This window comes from Microtus pennsylvanicus, chromosome 1 (genome assembly GCF_037038515.1).
Source record: "Microtus pennsylvanicus isolate mMicPen1 chromosome 1, mMicPen1.hap1, whole genome shotgun sequence".
Lineage (NCBI taxonomy): Eukaryota > Metazoa > Chordata > Mammalia > Rodentia > Cricetidae > Microtus > Microtus pennsylvanicus.
Window position 1 is genome coordinate 167,187,827 of NC_134579.1, and position 13,772 is coordinate 167,201,598.

The following is a 13,772-nucleotide window of genomic DNA, read 5'->3' on the forward strand; positions in this document are numbered from 1 at the left end:
GAAGACCCAAAATCTGAGTGAACACGGTGGCTCACGCCTGTGGCCAAGCACTGGGGAGACTGAGGCAGGAGGATCGTCACACGCTTACAAATCAGCTGCAGAGTGAAAACCTGCCAAGAAAGGAAAGGAAAAAAGAAGGAAGGGACTTTGTTTCCTCCTAGGCAAAGAAAGGAGTCACAAGCCAACCCTCACGGCCACACGGGCTGAGGGCTCAAATGGCCCAATAGAAAATGCTCTTCTAAGTGGAGAAGAAAACAGCCATTGTCTAACAGTTAGGTTTAAAAAAGAGAGAGAGAGATTTTGTATAAACAGTCAACAGCTGTTTCAGCCTTCGCTTTTAGAGCACAGGCGGGGTGGGGACTCGCTCTTTCAAATGAGGTTTTTGTTCAGAGCCCAGATTTTCTACAACTAATTTCCAACCCAGAACTAGGGCCCGGTTCAAAGTTTCAGTCAACCAGAGAGGTCCAGACAGAGACGGCCGCTGCCAACTCCTCTGCACCAAGTGGGGGGCACACATCTGTGGCAAGCTAGTGTTTGAAGGACAGAAAGTGGGGCTCCCACTTCTCAGAGAGCGTCAGGAAGCCAGAACACTCGGCCACAGAAGTGGGAAAGAAACAGCTCTTTAAGATGGTGTCTGAGTCCAGCTCCTTAGCACAGTCCGTGTCAAAAGCCGTACTGCAGGCTCTAATGAATGTCCCTCCAGCACACAAGGACAGGGGAGAGGTTTCCATAAGGAATGGTCATACGAGAATTTGCCAGCTAAGTCCTATAATTGCAAAGTTGCGACGAGGTCCTTCCTATAAACAGAGTTGGGGTGAGCCCTTACCTCTTCTGCTTTGCTAGGTCTGACAATGCCCTTTATCCCCTAAATACCAGACTGTCCTTCACAGAAGAAGTCTTACACTATAAGTCATCTCTCTCTTCCTGCCCCTTTTGAAGTGACATATGCAGACGGCCTTACAGGGAGAGACGGAAATTTAAACAGTTCTCTATTTCCTGTATCATTGTTTTCTTTTCAAATATTTGACCTGAGGGCCGTGACGCTGGCCAGTATGCACCTTGCCACTGTGTCTATATGTATCCGCATTTGCACACCCAGCATCCACTCCCACAATTGCGGCAGTCCCTGAAGGCTGTCCTGCCACGATACAAAAACGCTCTGACACACAGTGTGGTTTTAGTGCACAGCTGGGCTCCCAAAGAGCAGAGAAGCTGTCCAAAATCCAAGAAGCATGCAGTCAGAAGAGATCTGGGAGGGGAGGGGAGATAGAAGCCCCCCTGTAGAGAGCCCTGGGCCTCCCACAAGGTACAAGAGCCAGCATTTCCCTCCTTAAACCCCAACCTTTGAGGATGGCCAAAGCAACTTCCTGCATTCCAAAGACCTGTGGAGTAAATGCCTTCACTCACAACCTCAAGTCTCCTACGAACCATGCAACTTCAGTTCAGAGTCAAAAAACACGGAATAGCAGGGGAGAGAGGAAAAAAGAGTTGAAAAGAAAATCATTAGGCATATCTGAAAATGACCCACAATCAGAAGTGGAGAGATGAGAAGCTAGAAAATGGGAAAGAGGGCTTAAGACCTGGAGGCTAAAAGGACACACTTATGTAATACACTCACAACCTGGTCTCCAGGAGACAAGGAGAACAGAGGAAAGGCGAGATTCAAAGGAACGAGGTAATAAACGAGTGTCCGGAACTGGCCAGGCCTGTGAGTCCAAGCACGCTGGAAACTCCACGGGCCCACACTGAACCATGAACCTCCGTGAGTCATTGCCCAGACTCACCGAAGTAAAGCTGCGAAATGGCCAAACTCAAAAGGGAGATTTTAAGGAAAATAAGAAAAAAAAAAGGTAGATTTCCTACCAAGAAAGACAACTGGACTGTCAGTGGGTGCTATTACAGAACTCAGAATACGTGCAAGATCTTCAAAGCCAAAGAGCAAAACACTCCGCACGAAACACAACGCGCACCGCCTTTTAAGAATGAGTGGGAGACAAAATTTTGAAAAAAGCATTATGTACGGACAAGAAAATGAGCGCTCTAAGGTAGTGCGTGGCTTAAGCTTCTCCTGAACACATTCCAGGAGTCTTTTTATGCTAAAACAAATTTAATAGAAGGTTAACATTTACAGAGTTGAGTGACAAAGACAGGCTTCCGTGTTCCCTGACTCTGGGAGTTCAGGAAGCAGCTGAGTGATGGGTGGTTTAGAATGCCGGAGAGCAGCAATCACCAGAAGCGTCCTGCTCTCAATTACTTCCAGCGACGTCTGACTTTGAGACTCTTTTTGGGAGCTGAAATGTTTGTCTAAGCCGTCCTGTGAGCTTCCACATGCTCAGCCTGACTAACGCACTAGCCACAGGTCACAACATGCGAGGCTGCGGGAAAACAGTCTCCATCCTTAACAACCGTGTTTCCCTAAGCCACATCCTCCGCTCCAATTTGGCCCAGCCTCTGTCTCCCAGACTTATCCTCCCCTGGAAACCTTCTGTTTGATTTTGTTTTTAATCTCCACATTCACCAGAGATCTCTCATCCTTTTCCTAGAATCTCTCATCAGCGGGTCAGATAACGTGTGAGCCCAGCTACCAAGAGAGCCGGAAATAGGAGACCCAGGAAGAAGAATAACGTGGAGCTGAAGCAACGTGAGCAAGGGTATTTTCAGCTGTGCTTTTCATAAGGTAGGAAAACGTGGGTCAACCCATGTTGGCTTGAGGATAAAATGGAGCATGGCAGGGCTATGACTGATGACAAATGCAACGGCTGGGAGGTCGCAGCTCCGTGCGGTAGCAGCAAGTGATTAACACAAGGGACAGACTGGACGGTGCACAGGGTCTTGACCGCTCGGGACCCCAATCCGCGATCGTCATGCCAATGAGAGAACTAAGGGCTGATCTTCCAATTCTCTGTACTTGGTGCTGCTTCTGCGATTCTGTGTGTTTATCTGTGCGAAGGGAGCTGTATTTATTTTAATTGGTGGGCTGAACACACGATGATGGGTCTCGGGAGAACCGTGCACCATACTTAACTGTTACAAAGCACTGAGCCTGCTCATTTATGTATGTAGAGGACTGGGAAAGGTCTGGAAGTTTGTGATGATCAGGCTTGGCCATTGGCATCACAATTCTGTTTAGTGAGGTCCGGGACAGTAACATGGCAGTAACAGGCTGTGCTACAGGGTCCCTGAGTCCTGTGGTTTTGAGGACCCTGGTTGTGTTGTTTGATATGGGGGAGGCTCTTGATCTATCTATCTATCTATCTATCTATCTATCTATCTATCTATCTATCTATCTATCTATCCATCCATGCATCTATCGTCTGTCTGTTGTAGGAGGTCCTTCTGTATTGGTGCTGCTTTCATTGGTTGTTAAAGAAACTGCCTTGGCCTCGTTGATAGGAAGGAACTCAGGTAGGCGAGGAAGACAACAGAATTCTGGGAAGAAGGGCAGTGTGGCAGACGCCATGGTTCTCCTGCCCAAGACGGACGCTGGTTAGCCACAGTCAAGTGGCGATACACATTAATAGAAATGGGTTAAATCAAGATGTGAGAGTTAGCCAATAAAAGGCTAGAGATAATGGGCCAGGCAGAAATTTCTGTGAGATTATTTTGGGAGTAAACTAGCCGGGCGGGTCGGAACAAAAGGACCTTCCCTACAACATCTATCTATCTATCTATCTATCTATCTATCTATCTATCTATCTATCTTCTATCTATCCATCCATCCATCCATCTATCTATCCATCTATCTATTTAACCACCTACCTATTTATCAGAGACAGAGTTTCACTGTGTATCCCTGGATGACCTGGAGCTCACTGTGTAGACCAACCTGGCCTTGAACTCCCAAACTTCTGTCTCTGCCTCCTAAGTGCTGGGCTTAAAGGTGTGCACTATCACACCTGCCTTATTTGTTTTATTTTGTCTTGAGCTGGGTCTTACTATGTTGTTGATTAAAGCTCAAATGTCTGGGCTGTGTCAGCTGCCCAAGCAGTTGGGACAACAGTATGCATCATAGTTGCCAGCTCATATTTAAATAGTTTTGAAATATTTAAATTTTTTGCAATCATGTTCTGTGCTAGATATTCTGGTGTAAAGCAATAGACAAAGATATGGAAGTTATATATAATTATTTATATATTATTAAATATATATCTGTGGAAATAGGTAATTATTAAATATATATTTTATGTGTAATATATATTATATATGAGTCCAAAGAGGAGGCAGAAACCTCACAGTAATTTCTACAAGTGAACTCTGAAGAATGATTACCAAGGGACTGATAACAGCAGGAACAGGTCCGTGAGACATCAGGGAGCACTAAAACTATCAGACGCGCAGAAAGAGCAGCTTGCATCCTCAGCTCCAGAGCCCAAAAAGAGCCTTCAAGATGGAGCCAATCTTGCTCCAGACCTCATGGGTAGAGAAGGTCATGAGGGTTGACCTTTCCATAAACCCACTCTCTGGAGTACCAAAGGCGCTATCAGCTGAAACACTGTGCAAGGGGTTGCCAGGGAAGCTGGCCAAGGGGTGGCACCCTCCCTTGGCAAGCTTTTGCGAAGCCTGCAGGGTTCCAGCATAGGTCATTCGCTGGTAGGTGCCAGGGAGGCTGCCCACAGGAAGGCATCCTGTGCTGCTGGCACTGTGAAAACTTACAAGGTAGCCCCTAGACTAGAGAGGGAAGCTCTCCTCCCCCCCGTGACAGTCCAGGACCACTCTTGACCCATACTGGTTAACAAAGGAGAACCGTTTAAAGGGCAGGTCCTGAAGGCTGGGTCTGGAACAGAGATAACAGACTTATCTGGTGGGTAGCTTAGGGCATCGGGACGTATTTAGTTATCAGAAGAAACTGCAAGGTAAGAGGCCGTTAGAGCCACTACAGCCCCTAGCAGAGGTCCTACCCTGACCTAACGGTTGCTCAGGGAGAACTCTAGATGAGGTAATGTCTATATGGGTATCAAGAAAGTCGGATGAAAAGTAAAAAAAGCAGACACTCAAGAGAGGCGGTAATTTATAACCTCTAAAACCCTACTTGGCTTGACAGAAGTAATAATAATAGTGTTCGGAGGGTGGGGGAGGGACAGGAAGCAATCCTGTTCTGACTTTGGCAGGCTGCAGTGGAAGGAAGTTGAGCACCATCAGCATTTCCTGAACACCCACCAACTAGGTGCATCTGAGGCTTTAAAGCGACCAAGACAGATAACAAATGCCAACGGCCAGCCGTCGCCTCTGCTGCCCCCAGCCCACCCTCTTCTTTCCCAGGACTTCAAGTCCCCTTTGCAGAGCCATGCCTACTCTGTTGCCGTAGCAACATACCAAATGGGGCATATGATCAATGCTTTGGGCCAGAGGGTGGACACGAGGCTGAAAGTCTTCTCTTGAGATTGGTGCTTGTTTCGTTTGCATGGAGCTGAAGCTCCGGTTCAGGGCTCTGCATATGCTGAGCCAATGCCCTGACAACTACAAACACCCCCAGCCCTTTCTGAGACATTGTATCTTTAGGCTAAGGACACAGGAAGTAAGAATCAGGGCTGGGCATGTAGCTAAGTAATAGAGAAACAGAGTGCACCATTAGCTGTGTGAGGTCCTAGATTTAGTCGCCAGCAAAAAGAAAGAAAGAGGAAAGAAGAGAAGGAACGAAGAGAGGGAGGGAGGAAGGGAGGGAGGGAGGGAGGGAGGGAGGGAGGGAGGGAGGGAGGGAGGGAGGGAGGGAGGGAGGGAGGGAGGGAGGGGGGACGATAGAAAGAGGTAAAGAGAGTCCTGGGATGTTCGGCAGCTAAACAACTCCTGTGTCCTTGTTTTAGACTTTCCATTATCTACTCTTTGGCAGCCCGTCCCATGAGCCCAGGCTCTGAACCACCTATTAGTTGCACAACCTTGAACACATAAATTGCCTTTATGGGCTTCCATTCTCCCATCTGTAAAGTGAGGGAGATAATAATACCTACTTCACAAAATTGAGAGGATTAAATGAGTTGATATAGAGAAGTTTTTTTTTTTAAAGGCAGAGCTTAGTACACTCTGAATCTCAAATATTCCTAATATTTGAAACACAGCGCAGGTACTGCTGGGGGCAATGAGGCACACGTGCAGTCCCAGCACTAGAGGGCTGGAGTAGGAAGCCCAGGGGTTTGAGGATAGCCTCAGCTACATAGTTAAAGTCCAACACGAGCTATAGGAGACCCTGTCTCACTAAAAATTCAACACAGAAAGGCAAACATCAACCAAGCTGCAAAGCCTTCCATCTACAGCAGTAACCAGCCTACAAGCATGCTGGTGCAATATGGCACAAGGCGTGGGAATAACCAACTGAGATCTGGTTTGGTTTAAGGCCCACTCCATGAGATGGAAGCCGTGATACGGGAAGGAACCACTGCTTGGGTGGTCCAGAACCTGAGACTAGAGAGCCAATGAATGACCTACGAGAAAATCAAATAGTACCTTTCGGCTAAAGCAGTGGTTCTCAGCCTTCCTAATGCTGTGACCTTTTGATACAATTCCTCATGTTTTGATGACCCCCAACTATAAAATTGTTTTGTTGCTACTTCATAAGTATAATTTTGCTACTGTTATGAGTTGTAATGTAGGCATCTAATATACAAACTCTCCAAGGGGGTCGAGACCCACAGGCTGAGAAACACCTTGCTAAAGGGGTATCGCAACAAAATGAGTCCTAATGAGCTTCTGCTATAGTCTAGATCACTGTGTTGCTCAGCCATCATCAGAGAAGCTTCCTCCTGCAGCAGATGGGAGCAAACACATATATACACAGCGGGGCCATGTGCAGAGAGAGACTTTGGAACACTCAGCCCCATGGAATGTCTCCATCAAATCCCTCCCCTCACAGCTCAGGGAACCAAAAGGAAGAGGAGGCAGAAAGATTGTAAGAGCCCGAGGGGATGGAGGACAGACGCAAATTGATGCACACAAGAACTCCCAGAGACTGCGGCAGGGTCTGCATCTCTTGGGGTCTCAGAGCTGAGAGGAGAAGCAGACCACGCCCCCATCCCTTACCCAGAAGCTAGCTCCAATTGATAGCCACTCACAAATGAAAGATTTGTATTCTCCAGGAGAGTCTAACTAGATAAACAAACCAGTCTTAAGGGTAGGCGCCTGCCCAGCAGTTGGCCAATACAAAACGGGCGGGCGCAGTGGTGTCTTCGTCTCATAATGCTGTGTTGCAGCTTTTTATTTTTTAACCCTTTGTGTTCTTTGCATATACATATGGCTTCTGGTTTTGTTGGCTTTTGGGAGGGGGGAGATTCCTGTGCACATGAATGTGTGTGTGTGTTTGTGTGTCTGTGTCTGTGTGTGTTTCTCCTTTAACTCCTTTCCTTCTGTTTGCTTGTTTTGTCCTATTCCAATCTGCTTGTTCCTGTTGTTGTGCCCCATTCTATTTTATTATTATTCCTTGGAAGGCTGAAAGGGTGTGGATCCAGATGGGAGGGGAGGTAGGGAAGCTCTGGGAAGAGTTGGGGGAGGGGAAATGTAATTAGAATATATTGTAAGAAAAAAATCTATTTTCAATAAAAGAAAAAAACAAGGAGAAAAAGTTAATACAATATCAAGACCCCCTGGGGTCACCTATGGGCATTCCCACGCTCTTGCCGGGCAGGACTTTGGGCTCTCACAACCACTCCTAAGGGACACCCCAGCACAGAATCCTTCTGTGTGGCCGTGAGTGCCGCCAGTCACATAGGACAAACGGCTCCCTCTCCCGTCATCAACTCTGGACAAAAAGGCCGAAAGCCAAACAAGTACTGGTCCCCGGGGAACTGATCCAAACAGCTCGGGCCTGGCGGCACCAGTGGGAGGGCTTGAAAAGACAAACAAGTCACAGGCTCGCCTTTGTCACGGCTGACCCTGCTCACAGCCAGACAGCAGTGGAGACAGCAGCAGGAAGAGAAAAACGCCGCCTTTCTCTCCCAGCGTAACCGAATCCAGTTGTGAACTGAGGTTGTGTGTTAGTGGGCTGTAAGAAAGAAGAGTCTCTTAGACTTGCCTGTTCCCAGCTGAGATACCTTTTTTATTTTTATTTTTCCTGTTAACTCCAGCTAAGCAGGATCCTGGAGCAGCCCTGGGCAGTATAATACACACACACACACACACACACACACACACACACACACACAAGCGCTATGCTGGGTGGGAATCCTTGAGACTGAAAACTGGCCTCCTGGGTGCAGCCTGAGACAAGTCCTCTGGATACCAATTTCTGCTCTGAGTAGCTCTGGGATGGCTTTTAAACAATTCAATTCTCAGAAATGCTTTAGATTGACTTTATCAAAATTCCTTTTCAATGGAGTTCCTTTGTCTGATTAACTACGTTCTCTGGGGACTCCCTAAGGGACTTGGGGTGATTGGAATCGACGATCGAGATCAGACTCGGTTTTATCTTTTCTCGAGGCTATTGCTGCTTGCTTTACCGTGAAGAAATGAAGTTGTCCCTGTTGGAGCATCTGCCACCCACGTCAGAGCAGCAGGCTTCACACCACCCAACTGCAGCCCTGCCCTGAGGCCTTCATTCTTCAGTTCTTCACAGGAAACTCTCAGCAGAGCCGGCGCTGCATGGTTTTCAAGAAGACTTTGGTGGTCCTACGCCGGCAAAATGCTCTGCCCAGCCACCATGTTCACAGGATTCTGTGTGCGCAGACGCTACAGCCTGTGGGAGTCCCTCCTGTGCGGAAGCACACATGTGCTCAGTCCTCTGGCTTCTTGTCTGGTGACGGCTTGGCCACCCACATCACTCAAGGTGTTTGGCACAGGTAAACATGTCAGATCTTAGTAGAGTGACTGTTTGCTGCAGTGTGGCAGGGTACAGTGTAAGCCTCAAGGCCACGAGGGGGAAAGGGTACTAACGGTGACAGGGAGACACAGTTCTTTCCTCCTGTGGAAAGGACCTCCTAACCAGACCTATGACAAAGCCACTATGGCAAAACCCATAGCAAAGAAAAGGGGACACAATAACAGAGAGTGCGGGAACCCCTACCTGCAGTCCCTGACCTCTTCTCTCCTATCCCAGTCCTCTTGGGGACCACCCTGAAGCCAGGAGATGATGGAGCCCGTGCTGGGGACCACACTGAAGCCAGGGGGTGATGGAGCCCGAGCTGGGACCACACTGAAGCCAGGGGGTGATGGAGCCTGTGCTGGGGACCACTCTGAAGCCAGGAGATGATGGAGCCCGTGCTGGGGACCACACTGAAGCCAGGGGGTGATGGAGCCCGAGCTGGGACCACACTGAAGCCAGGGGGTGATGGAGCCTGTGCTGGGGACCACCCTGAAGCCAGGAGATGATGGAGCCTGTGCTGGGGACCACACTGAAGCCAGGGGGTGATGGAGCCCGAGCTGGGACCACACTGAAGCCAGGGGGTGATGGAGCCCGAGCTGGGACCACACTGAAGCCAGGGAGTGATAAAGCCTGTACTGGGGACCACATTGAAGCCAGGAGATGATGGAGCCTGTGCTGGGGACCACACTGAAGCCAGGAATGATGGAGCCTGCAGATGCACCATAAAAGTCATCCTTCTGGGGTATGAGCAGTGCAGAGAATGAACTAGCAGGGCCAGCAGGAAAAAGCTGGCCTGCGTATAGTGCCTAAAGCTGCTAGTTCGTCTGAACACACATAAGGAAGTGGAATGAGCAAGCTTGTTGGCACACAGGAGGAAATACACCCATAGCAGTAGGAAGGTGACTAAACATCAGTAAGCTGCTAATATGTGGAGATTCTCAGAGGAGAAAGGGCTCTGGAGTAAGCAGAAAGGGTACTGTGGATGGAATAGAAAACTGGGCCTTCATGGGGCGCAAAGTCTGATCAGCAGAGAAGAGAAAGGGTGGGAGGCAGAAGTGGGCCCTACATGAAGAAGTGGTGATCCAGAGTGGCGCCACAGGCATGCAGATTCAGCAAAGACGAGATGTCAGGCCTGGCTGTAAAGGACAATGAATGTCAGCCATGCAGTATGGGACGCACTCGCCTGCAGCAGGCGGGCATTGGTGCCTGGTCTAAAGACTGTCTGGGGAGGACAAACCCAGAGATCCCAGCCAAGGATAAACGGGCTAGTAAGTGAGGAAGGAAAGACGGACACATTAGAAGTGAGAAAGGACCAAGAGCTGGTCTGGAAGACAAAAGAGAAATGAGGCCACTGACCTTGCCAGAGACCGAATTCAAAGCTGGAAAATTACAGCAATCACACGCCAAGGCCTCCTGAGGTGGCCTGTGTTCTCTCCAGGGACCAATCTGCCAGTAGAACCCTGAAATCCACAGTGAAAACTGCCCCCAAGGGAGATGGGAGAGCAGCCAGCCTGATACCCCAACCTCCTCAGGCCTCAAAGGGACCAAGGAGGTTCCAGTCAGAAGCCCTGTCTCCCTCCACACCGGCAGTCTAGAGTCAGGATGAAAGATAAGAATGTCTAGTGGCCAGTGGAGCTCGAGAGATGGCTCAGTGGTTAAGAGCACTGACTGTTCTTCCAGAGGACCTGGGTGCAATTCCCAGCCCCCGCATGGTGCTAAGAACTGTCTGTATCTCCAGTTCCAGGGCTATCACCCTCATATAGATAGATATACAGGCAGGCAAATGAGCCCAAAATAAAAATAAATTGTAAAATTTTCTAGTGGCCAACAGGTCTTGCCCTGAGAGTCCCTGGATTGCTGGCTATGACACCTCATGGCCTAGCTACCACTGGTCCCCTGTCGACGGGCCTGTGGGCCACAGCAGGAAGTGAGGTTCCCAGGAAAGCATTCCTCCAGGACCTCGGAACCCTTGTAGACCACACTGACTCCACTCTCTGATATTGGAGGATGATGAGAGCATAGGAGAGAAAGGCAGCGCTGAAATCTCTAGATTTCCTACGGTGGAACCCAAAATTTGAAGACAATGAATTCTTCTGTCGAAGGGCTGCAGGGCTGTCAGGAATGTTCACACCTCTCAAGAACTGAGCACCCAGCCGTGCTAGAGCCGGGTGGGCATGGAGGGATGAGGGATCTGAGACACCTCAGTGCTTCAGGGCCCATCAGAGGGTGGAGCATCCCCCGCCTTACCACAGCAAGCATGGCCTTTCTGTCACAGCTGAGGAGAACAGGAGACTGAAATCAAGAGGACACTGTGACACCAGCTCCCAAGGACCTTGGGAGAGAGTTCTTGTCCTTCCAGCCTTGGGTGACATCAGGCTCTCCTTGGCTGTGGCTGCATTGCTCTTATTTCCACACAGGCTCCCGGAGTTCCCTCTATGCCCTGTCTGCTCCCATCACTGGATTTGGGGCCCAGCTGAAAATACAAGCGAGTTCAAAATCCTTCCTTATTTCTGAAATACTCTCCTTCCTGAGAAGGTGACACTCACAGTCCCAGGGGCTAGAAGCAGACATACCTGTCCCTCCGTCCTCATCCTCTCCTCCCCTGTGGGTCCTCACACTCCGAGAGCTGCGGCTGAGCTGTGTCATGGCAGGAAAAGAAAGCGTTACTCTCTTGTTACGCTCCATCCTTGACGGCTACATCCATTTCTGATTTACCACACACCTTCTCTCCCTACTCACAATTTAAAGCAATTTGTTGTGATAGTGTGTCAAGAGCAGAACAAGAAAACTGTTCAGACAAGGAGGCAGCCTTTAGAAGTCTGTACATTTCCTGCTTGCCTTTTAAATAGCAAAAATGACGTAAGTTTTCCACTGTGACTGTTCTGAGGCGAGCAACTCAGTCAGTTGGGGTTTGGGTTCTTTCTTTCATTCATTCATTCTTTCTTTCTTTCTCTTTTGGTTGGTTTTTTTTTTTTTTTTTGAAATGGGATACCCAACTGTGTAGCTGGGTGGGCCTTGAACTCAAGATCCTCCTGCCTCAGTCTCCCAAGCACTGAAGGAAACACAGACCTGTGCCACCATGCCAGGCTGCACTTTTAAATACTTTGTTAGCCAACAGCTCAGTTAGACTTGAAAGGAAAATGAAAGGAAGGCAGGACTGTAGCTCAGTGACAGAATTTAGCAGGCATGCGCAAGGCCTGGGTGGAATTAATCAGTTATTGGTAAACAACCAGGTCTCATAGTGCATCCCATAATCCCAGTTCTTGACTGTACAAAGGAAGTTTGGGGTTCTAGGTCGTTCTTGACTATATAATAAGTTCAAGCACAGCTCGGGGTACGTAAAATCCTATCCTAAAATATCTGCAAAAACAAAACCTTTGTACCTCGGCTTTGACGCTCACCACTTCGCTTCCCACTGGATTTTCTCAAGGAGCCCAGCTCTTGGTTCCTCCTCAACCTTCACAGCTCCTTAGGGAGACCTTCCCCGGTGGCCACCCCCTTCCTAAAGTCCCTCCTTGCCGGGACTGCCCCCTTTTCTACCATTTCTGTATGTGTTCCCTAACTCCCTGCTTCCCAAACCAGGACTTTCCCAGTTCTTCTTTGCTTTTGTGTTTCCATGGTTACCCCTCCTCTGGTCCAGTCCTGGTCTCCTGTTTCCAGCTGCCTTCTGACCGTCTCCACCTGGGCGACTCATGAAGACTTCAAACTTGGGGTGTCCAGAAGGGGAAGTTGGGGTCTTCCCTTCCAAATGTGTGCTTCTTCCACAGTGTCCCTAGTCTGGACATGACACCACCACCCTCTCAGGCAGCGCCAAATTCTGAACGCCATCTCTGCCTTCGGTGTTTGCCCTGATCCTGTAACCATCTCACCAATAAACGGACTTCTAGAGCCCAGCTCCAATTCATGTGGTCACTGCTCGAGTGTTGTACGATCACAGCTTGGAGCTGGTCCCCAGTGGCCTGCTGCCCAACATGAGTCCTCAGCTCCCAAAGGCCTCAAACAGAATGTGCGCTCTCCGCACGGCTCCCACTACCTGCCTCGCCTTTTCTCCATTCAAAGAATGGGTTCACAGTCTTCCAAAAGACCTCTTCTGTTAAAATATGTGCAACGAAATCAGAGATAGTGGTGGAAGGCTGCCAAATTCCAGAAACTGGAGTCATGCACCTCTCGTTTCCTGTGCCAAACAGAAAAACACACCCCAGATTGTTCTGCTCCTGAACGGTCTGCGAATAGGGCTTTGTTGTCTCACCAGCTTAGAGCGGAAACACCTCTGTTTGAAGATACAAACATTGCGTTGGTGACTCACTGTGGGAGGTGTGAATTGTCCGAAGGACAGCTTCTGGAAGAGTGGAGGCGGTTTCAGATAAGACAAACTCCGTCACTCCACCCCGGCAGCTTCGCAGACGCCGCGCTCGAGCTCCTGGAAGCTTGGCAGTGCGGACGGTACGCGCACGAATTCAAGGGCAGTTTGGGGTCATACAACAACGGCAGGTGCACAAGGGATCAGCTGTAGGGCCCTCCTCGTGCTTGTTGTGAGTGTCAATGTCCAGTCTTTGGTCTTACCAGGAGATGGCATCAGAATGCTTTCAAGAGTCCCCCTCCCCCACCCCCGCTAAGCCAGCCACACCAAAAGTTCTTTCAGAAAACCAAGGTGAGGCGTCCCCTGAAAAGACCCAAGTGGTCTTTGTTCCTGTCTGGGCCGTATCTGGAATTCCAGACTTTGCTTTTGGTACCTTGTTCACTTAATCCTGTCCTGTTCCCAAGCCGCTGCGGTTTCTAAATTAGACGCAAACATGTTTGTGGGAGAGTCACACTTTCTTCCCCCAGAAAGGCGTTCCATACATCCAGGTTCAGTTACCTAGAAAGGCGTTCTGGCCAAACCACCTCAGTTTCGGTTCTGTCCTTGTGTTAAAATATGGAGAAAAGTGATGTAGGGGATAAAGGGTTTGATTTAGCTCCCTGTTCCAGGCTATACCAGGTTATAGTC